The following is a 14,325-nucleotide window of genomic DNA, read 5'->3' on the forward strand; positions in this document are numbered from 1 at the left end:
ATCAACTGTATCATCGTGTCACTCTATGGGCGGAATTCAATTCTTTTCATCCCCTATCATGCCCGACGGAGCTATTCTCTCTTGCTCCTGTCGGGCGCGATCAGCTGCCAAGCGCTACATTTCAGCTCGCAGCCCCTGGAGGATGAGAGCTGAAATGTGCGAAAAGTGACATGTTTGGGCGCCCAAACATCACTTTTCGCGATCGTGCCCAGCACTTTGGTCGGGGTTAGCCGTTTTACGCGGCTAAACCCGACCACTTTGGGTGCGATCAGCGTGAAACGCTGGCACAATTGAATAGCGGCCCACGATCTCCTGTCACTTTAGACGGGAGATGCGGGCCGCGAAATCAATTGAATTCCACCCTATGTCTCCTCCTATCACCAACTGCCTTTCCTATAACCCTCTGCCTAATCCTGTCACCAACTGCCTCCTCATGTCACCAACTGCCTTTCCTGTAACCATTTGCCTCCCCATCACCCTCTGCCTCCTCCTATCACCAACTATCTCTCCTTGTTAACCTCTGCCTCCACCTGTTACCCTCTGCCTCCTCCTGTCATCCACTGCCTCCTACTGTTGACTGAATCCACTGTCACCCTCTGCCTCCCCCATAACTCTCTGCCTCACCATTACCTTCTGTCTCTCCATGTCACATTATGGCTCCTATTGTCACTTACTACTTATCCCTGTCACCCTCTGTCTCTCCCTGTCATCCTCTGCATCTTCCGTCACCCTGTGCCTCTATCTGTCACATTCTGCCTACCCTGTCACTCACTGCCTTCCCTGTCACCCTATGCACCTGTCAGCCTCTGACTACTCCTGTCACCCTCTGCCTCCTCATGTCACCCTCTGCCTTTCCTGTCACCCTCTGAATCTTTCTGTCACCCTCTGCCACCACTTGTCTGCCCCTGTCTGCCTCTGTCTTCCACTGTCACCCTCTGCCACCACTTGTCTGCCCCTGTCTGCCTCTGTCTTCCACTGTCACCCTCTGCCTTTCTTCTCCCTTTCGGTAAAGTGGTGCACTACATTACAATTATATTATGATTTGGGGTAAGACAAAGGATGGGACCAAAGCATATTATTGCACCTGGGCCCAACATTCACAAGTGTAGCCACTGCCTTACAGTGCTGTTTATGGGCATGTACATATTTATACTTTAGGTGCATTGCCATGGCTGGATTTAGGGGTCAGACTGCCCCTAGGCACAACAGTAAAAGCTGCCCCAAGTTTTATTGTTTTCATTTTTAGGTTATAAGTCCTAATTTTATCGGCAGATGCCTACAAGTTGGTAGGTGCATAGCGGATGTGAACAAGGATGTTAGGGCCTCATTCAGAGGCGGTCAAGGGATGCAAGCGGTCGCTCAGAAACTGGGCGGCCGCTTCCATCCTGACCGCCCGCCTCTGTTTCGGTCATTAGGCTGTGGGTTTACACCCACAGCTCTAACGACCACTAGGGTGATCGGGGCTTATGACGAGACCCTAGGGTAGGGTCTCACTTGTCCTAAGCCCCTAGTGATGTCAGTGGGGCCTCCCCCAAACGGCAGGCATTCCCTCGGGAACGCCTCCGTTTGGGCTGCCACCCCCCCGGCCCGCCTTCCGAACGACAGCACTGGTCGTAGCGGGTCTCTTTCCAAAGGGGGCGAGCTGTCGATGTTAAACAGCTCGCCCCCTTTGGAAAGAGCCCCGCTACGACCGGTGCTGTTGGTCATAGTGGGTCTCACGCATGCGCACGAAGGAGCTGGCAGGCGCACTTGACAAACATCGAGGCGGCCGTGCGGTCTGAATGAAGGCCTTAGTCAACATATTGATTCTAAACCAGAGTAGGTTTTATTGAAGATAACAGGATGCAGGTGATAGAAGATAAACAGCAGTTAATGCAATAAGGTAGTAATCTTTCTAGCCGTACAGCACTTTAATGATCCAATGTCACAGTGACAGGCTTAGGTACATGCGGACCATTTTATAGAGCAAAGTAAACACATCTTGCACCTGCAATCTAATTGGGTTGACCTCTATAGTCCGCTGACTCAGACATGTGACAAGTCATCCACTACAGACATGTGATGTTATTGTGGCTAGTGAAAAAACACACAGTCACTGCAACACACAGATTGCAGCATTTAACCATTTTACTATGTGTCAACACATTTTAATATATATAATATATAAAAAGGAAACACTATATTAGCAATGACATTGTTATTGGTTTCACTAGGAGGGTGTGGGTAGCACTGGGCATCACCCTCCAAAGGGGTGACACCAAAATGATGGCTCCTTCTCAGTAACCAGGAATCGGGCACTGCACCATGATGTTATTGTGTAGTGCTCTACTTCAGTCACTGAGGAGGAGCCAGTAGTTGGGGGCAGACCGGTAACTCTTATACATACTGTATTTACTAAGTAAAACATCTTACAGGGCTCCCTCTTTGCTTTCAAAACTCATAATCAAAATGGCTTAATAATTTAGCTTTAATGATAAGCAATGATAAAGACTTAAAATGTTTTTCTCCCATGGGCACTTGAAGGCAAGACTTAGGACCTCATTCAGAGCCGCTCGCTAGATGAGATCGCTCGCATCCAGCATATGCAAATTTGGCAAAGTGACACCATTGCAGGCGCTTGCTCGGAAAGGCATAAGCACACCCACTTTGGCTGTGCGAGCGATCGCTCTGTGTATGCAGACACCCATCAGCGTATGTTGAGACGCCCACTAACGAACGTCATCCCCAGGAAGTGTATTAAAACTAGGGGTGAGCGGGTTCGGATTTCTGAAATCCGAACCCCCCCGAGCCCCCCCGATCCGAGTCCGATCCGAGTCAGGCTCGACTTTTCCCGCCTGACTCGGATCTGACATCGAGGCAAAACGTCATCATCCCGCCTTCCGAGTCTCGCGGGTTTTGGATCCTATATAAGGTACCCGCGTCGGCGCCATTTTCTCACTCGGCTGTGGACAGTGAAGAGGGAGGGTGGGAGTTAGTGCTGTGTAGTGTAGTGTAGTGTAGTGCTGCTGTTGTCCACTACTTCAAAGTCCATAGGGGCTGGCTGTGTTGTGCTGTGCTGCTGTTGTTAATAGGGGCTGTGTCCACTACTTCAAAGTCCATAGGGGCTGGCTGGACTGTGTTGTGCAGTCAGTTCTCCATAGGGGCTGTGTCCACTCCAAAGTCCTGTGCAGTGTCCCAGTCCTAAAGGGGTGCTGTAGTGTTGTCCAGGGGGTGCTCTGTCCATCAGGGGTGCTCCCCCCAAGTGCTAAAAAAATAATATATTTTCTGTGTTTGTGAATTGTGTGCGCAGTAGCCGCACGTGCATCAACAAAGTAGTGCCAAGCGTGCGCCTGTGTCATAAGTAAAGGGCCGGCTGGCTTGACCGTTAAGGGTGCTGTAACCCCCGAAAGTACACTCCAGTCCAAACCAAAAAAAAAATTATTTTCTGTGTTTGTGAATTGTGTGCGCAGTAGCCGCACGTGCATCAACAAAGTAGTGCCAAGCGTGCGCCTGTGTCATAAGTAAAGGGCCGGCTGGCTTGACCGTTAAGGGTGCTGTAACCCCCGAAAGTACACTCCAGTCCAAACCAAAAAAAAAATTATTTTCTGTGTTTGTGAATTGTGTGCGCAGTAGCCGCACGTGCATCAACAAAGTAGTGCCAAGCGTGCGCCTGTGTCATAAGTAAAGGGCCGGCTGGCTTGACCGTTAAGGGTGCTGTAACCCCCGAAAGTACACTCCAGTCCAAACCTAAAAAAAAATTATTTTCTGTGTTTGTGAATTGTGTGCGCAGTAGCCGCACGTGCATCAACAAAGTAGTGCCAAGCGTGCGCCTGTGTCATAAGTAAAGGGCCGGCTGGCTTGACCGTTAAAGGGTGCTGTAACCCCCGAAAGTACACTCCAGTCCAAACCAAAAAAAAATTATTTTCTGTGTTTGTGAATTGTGTGCGCAGTAGCCGCACGTGCATCAACAAAGTAGTGCCAAGCGTGCGCCTGTGTCATAAGTAAAGGGCCGGCTGGCTTGACCGTTAAGGGTGCTGTAACCCCCGAAAGTACACTCCAGTCCAAACCTAAAAAAAAATTATTTTCTGTGTTTGTGAATTGTGTGCGCAGTAGCCGCACGTGCATCAACAAAGTAGTGCCAAGAGTGCCCCTGTGTCATAAGTAAAGGGCCGGCTGGCTTGACCGTTAAAGGGTGCTGTAACCCCCGAAAGTACACTCCAGTCCAAACCAAAAAAAAATTATTTTCTGTGTTTGTGAATTGTGTGCGCAGTAGCGGCACGTGCATCAACAAAGTAGTGCCAAGCGTGCGCCTGTGTCATAAGTAAAGGGCCGGCTGGCTTGACCGTTAAAGGGTGCTGTAACCCCTGAAAGTACACTCCAGTCCAAACCAAAAAAAAATTATTTTCTGTGTTTGTGAATTGTGTGCGCAGTAGCCGCACGTGCATCAACAAAGTAGTGTCAAGCGTTCGCCTGTGTCATAAGTATAGGGCCGGCTGGCTTGACCGTTAAGGGTGCTGTAACCCCCGAAAGTACACTCCAGTCCAAACCAAAAAAAAAATTATTTTCTGTGTTTGTGAATTGTGTGCGCAGTAGCCGCACGTGCATCAACAAAGTAGTGCCAAGAGTGCGCCTGTGTCATAAGTAAAGGGCCGGCTGGCTTGACCGTTAAAGGGTGCTGTAACCCACAAAGTACACTCCAGTCCAAACCAAAAAAAAATTATTTTCTGTGTTTAGCCGCACGTATATATCAAATCGATATAACATAAATGGAGGACCAAACTTTCTCCGATAAAAATAAAATAGAGAAAGATCAAGAACCACTTCCTCCTAGTGCTGAAGCTGCTGCCACTAGTCATGACATAGACGATAACATGCCATCAACGTCGTCTGCCAAGGCCGATGCCCAATGTCATAGTAGAGGGCACATACAATCCCAAATGGCAAAGTTCAGGAAAATGACCTTGAAAAATACATTTAAATCAGCTGAAGAGAAACGTAAACTTGCCAATATGCCATTTACGACACGGAGTGGCAAGGAACGGCTAAGGTCGATCCCTAGTATGTTCATGACTAGTGGTTCAGCTTCACATGACGATGGAAGCCCTCCTCCCACTAAAAAAATCAAAAGAGTTAAGCTGGCAAAAGCACAGCGAAGAACTGTGCTTTCTAAGAAGATATCACAAATCCCCAAGGAGAGTCCAAGTGTGGTGGTGGTTGCGATGCCTGACCTTCCCAGCACTGGACGGGAAGAGGTGGCTCTTTCCACCATTTGCACGCCCCCTGCAAGTGCTGAAAGGAGCACCCACAGTCCACTTGCTGATATGCAAATTGAAGATGTCACTGTTGAAGTACAACAGGATGAGGATACTGGTGTAGCTGGCGCTGAGGAGGAAGTTGGCGAGGAGGATTCTGATGGTGATGTGGTTTGTTTAAATCAGGCTCCGGGGGAGACAGTTGTTGTCCGTGGGATGAAAAAGCCCATCACGGTCATGCCTGGGCAGAAGACCAAACATTCCACCTCTTTGGTCTGGCAATATTTCTATCCAAATCCGGACAACAACTGTCTTGCCATATGTACCATATGTAAAGGTGAAATAAGTAGGGGTAGGGACGTCAACCACCTAGGAACATCCTCCCTTATACGGCACCTGCAGCGCGTTCATAAAAAGTTACTGTCAAGTTCAGAAACTTTGGCTAAGACCGTAAGCAGTCCAGGGACACCTAAATCCCGTTGTCCTGTTGTATCCAAGCGCCTGCAAACCACACCGTCAACTCCCTCCTCGTCAATTTCCTCCTTAGTCAGTATCGGAAGTAGTCCTGCAGGCCATGTCACTGGCATGACTGACTCTCCTATCCGGGATTCCTCTGGAGGATCCTGCATTGCTACGCCTACTGCTGCCGCTGCTGCTGTTGCTGCTGCTGGGAGTCGTTCATCATCCCAGAGAGGAAGTAGGAACACCACTACTTTTACTAAACAATTGACCCTCCAACAGTCCTTAGCGAGGAGGATGAAGTACGACAGCAGTCATCCTGAAGCAAAGCGTATAACTGAGGCCTTGACTGCTATGTTGGTGTTAGACGTGCGTCCGGTATCCGCCATTAGTGCAGTGGGATTTAGACAATTGATGGAGGTAGTGTGTCCCCGGTTCCAAATCCCGTCTAGATTCCACTTCACTAGGCAGGCGATACCGAGACTGTACAGAAACGTCAGAAAAAGTGTCCTCAGTGTCCTGAAAAATGCCGTTGTACACAATGTCCACTTAACCACGGACATGTGGACAAGTGGAACAGGGCAGACTAAGGACTATATGACTGTGACAGCCCACTGGGTAGATGTATCACCTTACGCAGCAACAGCAGCAGCATCACCAGTAGCAGCATCTCAGAAATGCCAGCTCGTTACAAGGCAGGCTACGCTGTGTATCACCGGTTTCAGTAAGAGGCACACCGCCGACAACCTTTTAGAGAAACTGAGGGAAATCATCGCCCAGTGGCTTACCCCACTTAGACTCTCCTGGGGATTTGTGATATCTGACAACGCCACCAATATTGTGCGGGCATTACATCTGGGCAAATTCCAGCACGTCCCATGTTTTGCTCACACAATAAACTTGGTGGTGCAGAATTTTCTGAAAAGCGACAGGGGCATGCAGGAGACGCTTTGGGTGGCCCGAAAAATTTCTGGCCACTTTCGCCATTCAGCGACTGCGTGCCGAAGACTGGAGCGCCAGCAAACACTCTTGAACCTGCCCCGCCATCACCTGAAGCAAGAGGTTGTGACGCGGTGGAACTCAACCCTCTATATGCTTCAGAGGATGGAGGAGCAGCAAAAGGCCATACAAGCCTATACATCCACCTATGACATAGGCAAAGGAGGGGGGTATGCACCTGACTCAAGCGCAGTGGAGAATGATTTCCGTGTTGTGCAAGGTTCTCCAGCCCTTCGAACTTGCCACACGTGAAGTCAGTTCAGACACTGCCAGCTTGAGTCAGGTCATTCCCCTCATCAGGCTTTTGCAGAAGCAGCTGGAGAAAGTGAAGGAGGAGCTAAGACGGAGCGATTCCGCTCGGCATGTGGGACTTGTGGATGAAGCCCTTCATTCGCTTTGCCAGGATTCCAGGGTGGTCAATCTGTTGAAATCAGACCACTACGTTTTGGCCACCGTGCTCGATCCTAGGTTTAAAGCCTATGTGGTGTCTCTCTTTCCGGCCGACACAAGCCTGCAGAGGTGCAAAGACCTGCTGGTGAACACACTGTCAGCTGAAGCGGAACGTGACACGTCAACGGCTCCTTCTTCATTTTCTCCTGCAACTGGGGCTGCCAGGAAAAAACTTAGGTATCCTAAGCAACCCGCTGGCGGTGATGCAGGGCAGGCAGGACCAAGTTTGGACATCTGGTCCGGACTGAAGGACCTGGCAACAATTTCTGACATGTCTACGGTCACTGCATATGATACTGTCACCATTGACAGAATGGTGGAGGATTACATCGGTGACAGCATCCAAGTAGGCATGGCAGACAGTCCATACCTGTACTGGCAGGAAAAAGAGGCAATTTGGAGGCCCCTGTACAAACTGGCTCTATTTTACCTGAGTTGCCCCCCCTCCAGTGTGTACTCCGAAAGAGTGTTTAGTGCAGCCGGGAACCTTGTCAGCGAAAGGCGTAGGAGGTTGCTTCCACAGAATGTGGAGAAGATGATGTTCATCAAAATGAATTATCAGCTCTTCCAGGGAGACCAGCCTCCAGAAGGTACAGAGGGACCTGTGGTGGTGGATTCAAGTGGGGACGAGTTAATACTTTGTGAGGATGAGGATGTACACACTGAAGAGGGTGAGGAATCGGTGGATGAGGAGGATGAGGATGACATCTTGCCTCCATAGAGCCAGTTTGTGCAGGGACACATTAATTGCCAGCTTGTTTTGTGGGGGCCCAAACGAACCAATCATTTCAGCCACAGTTGTGTGGCAGACCCTGGCGCTGAAATGATTGGTTTGTTAAAGTGTGCATGTCCTGTTTATACAACATAAGGGTGGGTGGGAGGGCCCAAGGACAATTCCATCTTGCACCTCTTTTTTTTCTTTGCATTATGTACAGTTTGGGGCCTAGTTTTTCAAACTGCCATCCTGTCTGCCACTGCAGTTTCACGCCTAGATGGGTCACGTGTTTGTGCCGCCCACTCGTGTCGCTTAGCATAGTCATCCAGCTACCTCGGTGCAACGTTTTGGACATAAAAACACTATTGTGAGGTGTGAGGTGTTCAGAATAGACTGGAAATGAGTGGAAATTAAGGTTATTGAGGTTAATAATAGCATAGGAGCAGAAAAACCTACAAATTCTGTGATTTTAGCTGTTTTTATGCTTTTTTTTAAAAAAATACAGATCCAAAACACAAAACCCAGAACCCAAAACACGGAAGGGTGGTTTTGGCAAAACCAATCCAGATCCAAAACACGAAGAAAGATCCAGATCCAAAACCAAAACACAAAACACGAAAAGTGGCTGGTGCACACCCCTAATTAAAACAGTGGTACATCGAGGACCATCGGAAGCTAACGCAGCGATTGTGGTTGCCTTACCCTACCGCAAGCACTGCGAGGACTTCAGTGTAAAAAAAGGCATTTGACATGTACAAAGACTCTGCCTGTTAATTATGCATGCCTTAGAAACGGCATTGAAACACTCAGTCAAACCTGCGTTCGCACCTCCACTCCCCCGTTATTAGTGTCCTACCCCTGTGTCCACCCACAAATGGCCTCTCCTGTCACTCATTACACTGGGCTGTCTTTGCTGGGCGAGCGAGCAATCTGCGATCGCATAGAGTAGTTCACGCATGCACAGAACAAAGCGTGCGCATGCGCGTTCACAGACCATCGGGCCACTTGCAAGCTGCTCTGAATCAGGTCCTTAATCCTCTTCATGGCCAGAAATGAGCACAGTTTGTCACTGACAGTAATAAAACAAGCTGATCCCTGGTGAAAGTCTGCCAGTCCATATTTTCCCAGTAGCTACAAAACATTTAGACGGTACCGTACCATGCACCATCTGCATTGTGGACAGGTCACATATCCTACTGAATCCACCCAAAGAGATGGCGCTGACATCTGGACAGGCAACTGCCAGGCTTATCTGCTTATGTACTCTTCCTCAGACCAGGGTGCATGCTGATTTGTCCATCCAGTTTCCAGTGGCTACAAAATGTTTCCACTGTACCTTAACCTATACATACTTACCTACCAACTCCCGAAACTTGGATGGCTCTCGCTGACTCTGTGAAGATAAGACAAGTCTCCTGAATCTTCTGCTGGCACCTGCTGACAACCCACTTGATGACCTGACTAGCCCTTAATTGCATCATCGAGGCCCTGCCCACTACTTTACCAAGCCGGGAATCTCAGCATTGTACAGTGGGGTGGAGATACAATGACATAATCATAACCACACCCCTTTCCCAGCTCCATGGCAGCCCCCTTCCCTGGACATTCTTCCTGGGGTGCAGAAAGCCATGCCAGGCTGAGGTAAGGGGACGTGGCCTAATTGTGTTGGCGTGGCCATGCCCCCTTAGGATTTAAAAATGTTGCTGCACTGCGAAGCGGAGCTGCACGCTGAGGAGGAGGACTCTGTGAGCCCCTCATCCTGGTTCAAAGCCAGGGAGGGGTGCAATCAGTGTGATCGCTCTCCCCCACAGGCATAGGAGACTGCTGCAGCTGCTGCTCAACAGCCATGAGTAGTCTCCCACTCCATCCCAGCACACAGCAGCGTGTGCTGGGCTGCTGTGAAGAAAGAGGGAGGGGGTGCCACCGCAACCAGGCCCCCACCAGGTCCCTCCAGCAAGCCAAGCGCTCCCCCCCTCATCACCCTTGCCTTCTTGGAGACCACTGCCAAGAAGTTGGCAAGTTCAGTATGACTGCGCCTCATTTTGAGTGGAGTGGGTGTGGGACATGTGCAGTCTGTGCACGTCATACCTGTCCACACTGCACTGAAGATGGCATATGGTATACTGGATTTTTTGTAGCTACTGGGAAATTTCAGACTGACAGTTATAAAACGAGCATCTAACTGCCACCCTCAGAATGTGACACTCCTAGGCATATAATTCACATGCCTAATGGGGACTTCCACTCAGAACATTGCTTTCTAGTGTACAAAGACCTTCATTGAATACCGACGCAGGTTTGCTCCAAACAAAAGCGATTTGACCACTTTTACTGTTATATATATATATATATATATATATATATATATATACTGTATATACATATATATGTAAATACTGTATATATATATATACATACAGATCAGGAGGTGCAGCACTCACGGACCAATATGGAAATATACAGAGGTGAGGCAAGCCGAATAACGTTTCAGTTCTTTATAACTGTCTTCAGAAAATGCACAACATACAAAAAACATACCTTAAATATCCCATCACCAATCACCAGGTGTCCAATCCGCACCGCTAACACGGCGTGGCTGGTGTCACCATTCCTGCTGAATTGAGACACTGAAGATGACGTCACACCGCTCGGCGCACACCACGTGACTCCCCCACCAAGCGTTCCTAAGCAACAGGATAACAACCTGCATATAGTCACAGCGTGTATACAATATGCGTGCTACATGGCATAATCATTCACAATAATGCTATACATACAAGACAGTGATCTTGGCTGACCAGTAAATTTGTTAAAAAATGTAATCCCATAACTAGATTGAAAAAAGGCATTATTTACAAATCGATAGGGACATAATTAATAAGAAAACAGGCTCTAGACCAATCAACTCATTCTACATCAGTAAACAGTTGTTTGCATTAATTCCATATGCTTATTCTATTGACATTCTTAAAGCTCATCACTGTACTAAAAATGATCAGATCATATGACTACACTACCCTTTTTATAGAAAATGGAGTACGCATATTCACCAATTCGATCAAGTAAGATCGATACTCATTCACACAACAATGAACTGTCACCACAAATATAGCCAAGGGAAACTTTAGTCTGACCTGTAATGATAGTAGGGGTGTGCACCGGCCACTTTTCGTGTTTTGTGTTTTGGATCTGGATCTTTCTTCGTGTTTTGGATCTGGATTGGTTTTGCCAAAACCACCCTTCCGTGTTTTGGGTTCTGGGTTTTGTGTTTTGGATCTGTATTTTTTTGAAAAAAAGCATAAAAACAGCTAAAATCACAGAATTTGTAGGTTTTTCTGCTCCTATGCTATTATTAACCTCAATAACCTTAATTTCCACTCATTTCCAGTCTATTCTGAACACCTCACACCTCACAATAGTGTTTTTATGTCCAAAAGGTTGCACCGAGGTAGCTGGATGACTATGCTAAGCGACACGAGTGGGCGGCACAAACACGTGACCCATCTAGGCGTGAAACTGCAGTGGCAGACAGGATGGCAGTTTGAAAAACTAGGCCCCAAACTGTACATAATGCAAAGAAAAAAAAGAGGTGCAAGATGGAATTGTCCTTGGGCCCTCCCACCCACCCTTATGTTGTATGAACAGGACATGCACACTTTAACAAACCAATCATTTCAGCACCAGGGTCTGCCACACAACTGTGGCTGAAATGATTGGTTCGTTTGGGCCCCCACAAAACAAGCTGGCAATGAATCTGTCCCTGCACAAACTGGCTCTACGGAGGCAAGATGTCATCCTCATCCTCCTCATCCACCGATTCCTCACCCTCTTCAGTGTGTACATCCTCATCCTCACAGAGTATTAATTCGTCCCTGCTGGAACCACAGGTCCCTCTATACGTTCTGGAGGCTGGTCTCCCTGGAAGAGTTGATAATTCATTTTATGAACATCATCTTCTCCACATTCTGTGGAAGCAACCTCCTACGCCTTTCGCTGACAAGGTTCCCGGCTGCACTAAACACTCTTTCAGAGTACAGACTGGAGAGGGGCAACTCAGGTAAAATAGAGCCAGTTTGTACAGGGACCTCCAAATTGCTTCTTTTTCCTGCCAGTACAGGTACGGACTGTCTGACATGCCTACTTGGATGCTGTCACCGATGTAATCCTTTAACAGACAGACGCACGCTTGTTGCTGCTGCTTTGAGGATGCAAGTGCGGCTACAGCCCACACAATTCACAAAGACAGAAAAAAAAAAAGAATATTTTTATTGTTTGTGGAGCGCACTTTGAGGGTGTCACCACCCTTTAACAGACAGACGCACGCTTGTCGCTGCTGCTTTGAGGATGCAAGTGTGGCTACATCGCACACAAGTCACAAACACATTAAAAAAATAGTTTTTTATTTTTTGGAGCACTTTGAGAGTTACACCACCCTTTAACAGACAGACGCACGCTTGTCGCTGCTGCTTTAAGGATGCAGGTGCGGCTACAGCCCACACAATTCACAAAGACAGAAAAAGAAGAAGAATATTTTTATTGTTTGTGTAGCACACTTTGAGGGTATCACCACCCTTTAACAGACAGACGCACGCTTGTCGCTGCTGCTTTGAGGATGCAAGTGCGGCTACATCGCACACAAGTCACAAACACATTAAAAAAATGTTTTTATTTTTTGGAGCACTTTGAGAGTTACAACACCCTTTAACAGACAGACGCACGCTTGTCGCTGCTGCTTTGAGGATGCAAGTGCGGCTACAGCCCACACAATTCACAAAGACAGAAAAAAAAAGAACAATATTTTAATTGATTGTGTAGCACACTTTGAGGGTGTCACCACCCTTTAACAGACAGACGCACGCTTGTCGCTGCTGCTTTGAGGATGCAGGTGGAATCTAGACGGGATTTGGAACCGAGGACACACTACCTCCATCAATTATCTAAATCCCACTGCACTAATGGCGGATACCAGACGCACGTCTAACACCAACATAGCAGTCAAGGCCTCAGTTATACGTTTTGCTTCAGGATGACTGCTGTCGTACTTCATCCTCATCGCTAGGGACTGTTGGAGGGTCAATTGTTTAGTAAAAGTAGTGATGTTCCTACTTCCTCTCTGGGATGATGAACAACTCCCAGCAGCAGCAACAGCACTAGGAGGAAGTGGTTCTTGATCTTTCCCTATTTTATGTTTATCGGAGAAAGTTTGGTCCTCCATTTATGTTATATTGATATATACGTGCGGCTAAAGCGCACACAAACACAGAAAATATTTTTTTATTTTTGCTGGAGAGTAGTGCACTTTGTGGGTTACACCACCCTTTAATAAATGAGCCAGCCGGCTCTTTACTTATGGGACACAGGCGCACGCTTGGCGCTGCTCCTTTGTTGATGCACGTGCAGCCACAGTGCACACAAGTCACAAACACAGAAAATATAATTTTTTTTGGTTTGGAGTGTACTTTGGGGGTTACAGAACCCTTTAACGGTCAAGCCAGCCGGCCCTTTACTTATGACACAGGAGCACGCTTGGCACTACTTTGTTGATGCACGTGCGGCTACTGCGCACACAATTCACAAACACAGAAAATAATTTTTTTTTTGTTTGGACTGGAGTGTACTTTCGGGGGTTACAGCACCCTTAACGGTCAAGCCAGCCGGCCCTTTACTTATGACACAGGCGCACGCTTGGCACTACTTTGTTGATGCACGTGCGTCTACTGCGCACACAATTCACAAACACAGAAAATAATTTTTTGGGGGGTTTGGACTGGAGTGTACTTTCGGGGGTTACAGCACCCTTAACGGTCAAGCCAGCCGGCCCTTTACTTATGACACAGGCGCACGCTTGGCACTACTTTGTTGATGCACGTGCGACTACTGCGCACACAATTCACAAACACAGAAAATAATTTTTTTTTTGGTTTGGACTGGAGTGTACTTTCGGGGGTTACAGCACCCTTAACGGTCAAGCCAGCTGACCCTTTACTTATGACACAGGCGCACGCTTGGCACTACTTTGTTGATGCACGTGCGTCTACTGCGCACACAATTCACAAACACAGAAAATAATTTTTTTTTTGGTTTGGACTGGAGTGTACTTTCGGGGGTTACAGCACCCTTAACGGTCAAGCCAGCCGGCCTTTTACTTATGACACAGGCGCACGCTTGGCACTACTTTGTTGATGCACATGCGGCTACTGCGCACACAATTCACAAACACAGAAAATTATTTTTTTTTTGGTTTGGACTGGAGTGTACTTTCGGGGGCTACAGCACCCTTAACGGTCAAGCCAGCCGACCCTTTACTTATGACACAGGCGCACGCTTGGCACTACTTTGTTGATGCACGTGCCGCTACTGCGCACACAATTCACAAACACAGAAATTTTTTTTTTTTTTGGTTTGGACTGGAGTGTACTTTCGGGGGTTACAGCACCCTTAACGGTCAAGCCAGCCGGCCCTTTACTTATG

Source organism: Taudactylus pleione, unplaced genomic scaffold (assembly GCF_031769625.1).
Source record: "Taudactylus pleione unplaced genomic scaffold, aTauple2 ptg000360l, whole genome shotgun sequence".
NCBI lineage: Eukaryota > Metazoa > Chordata > Amphibia > Anura > Myobatrachidae > Taudactylus > Taudactylus pleione.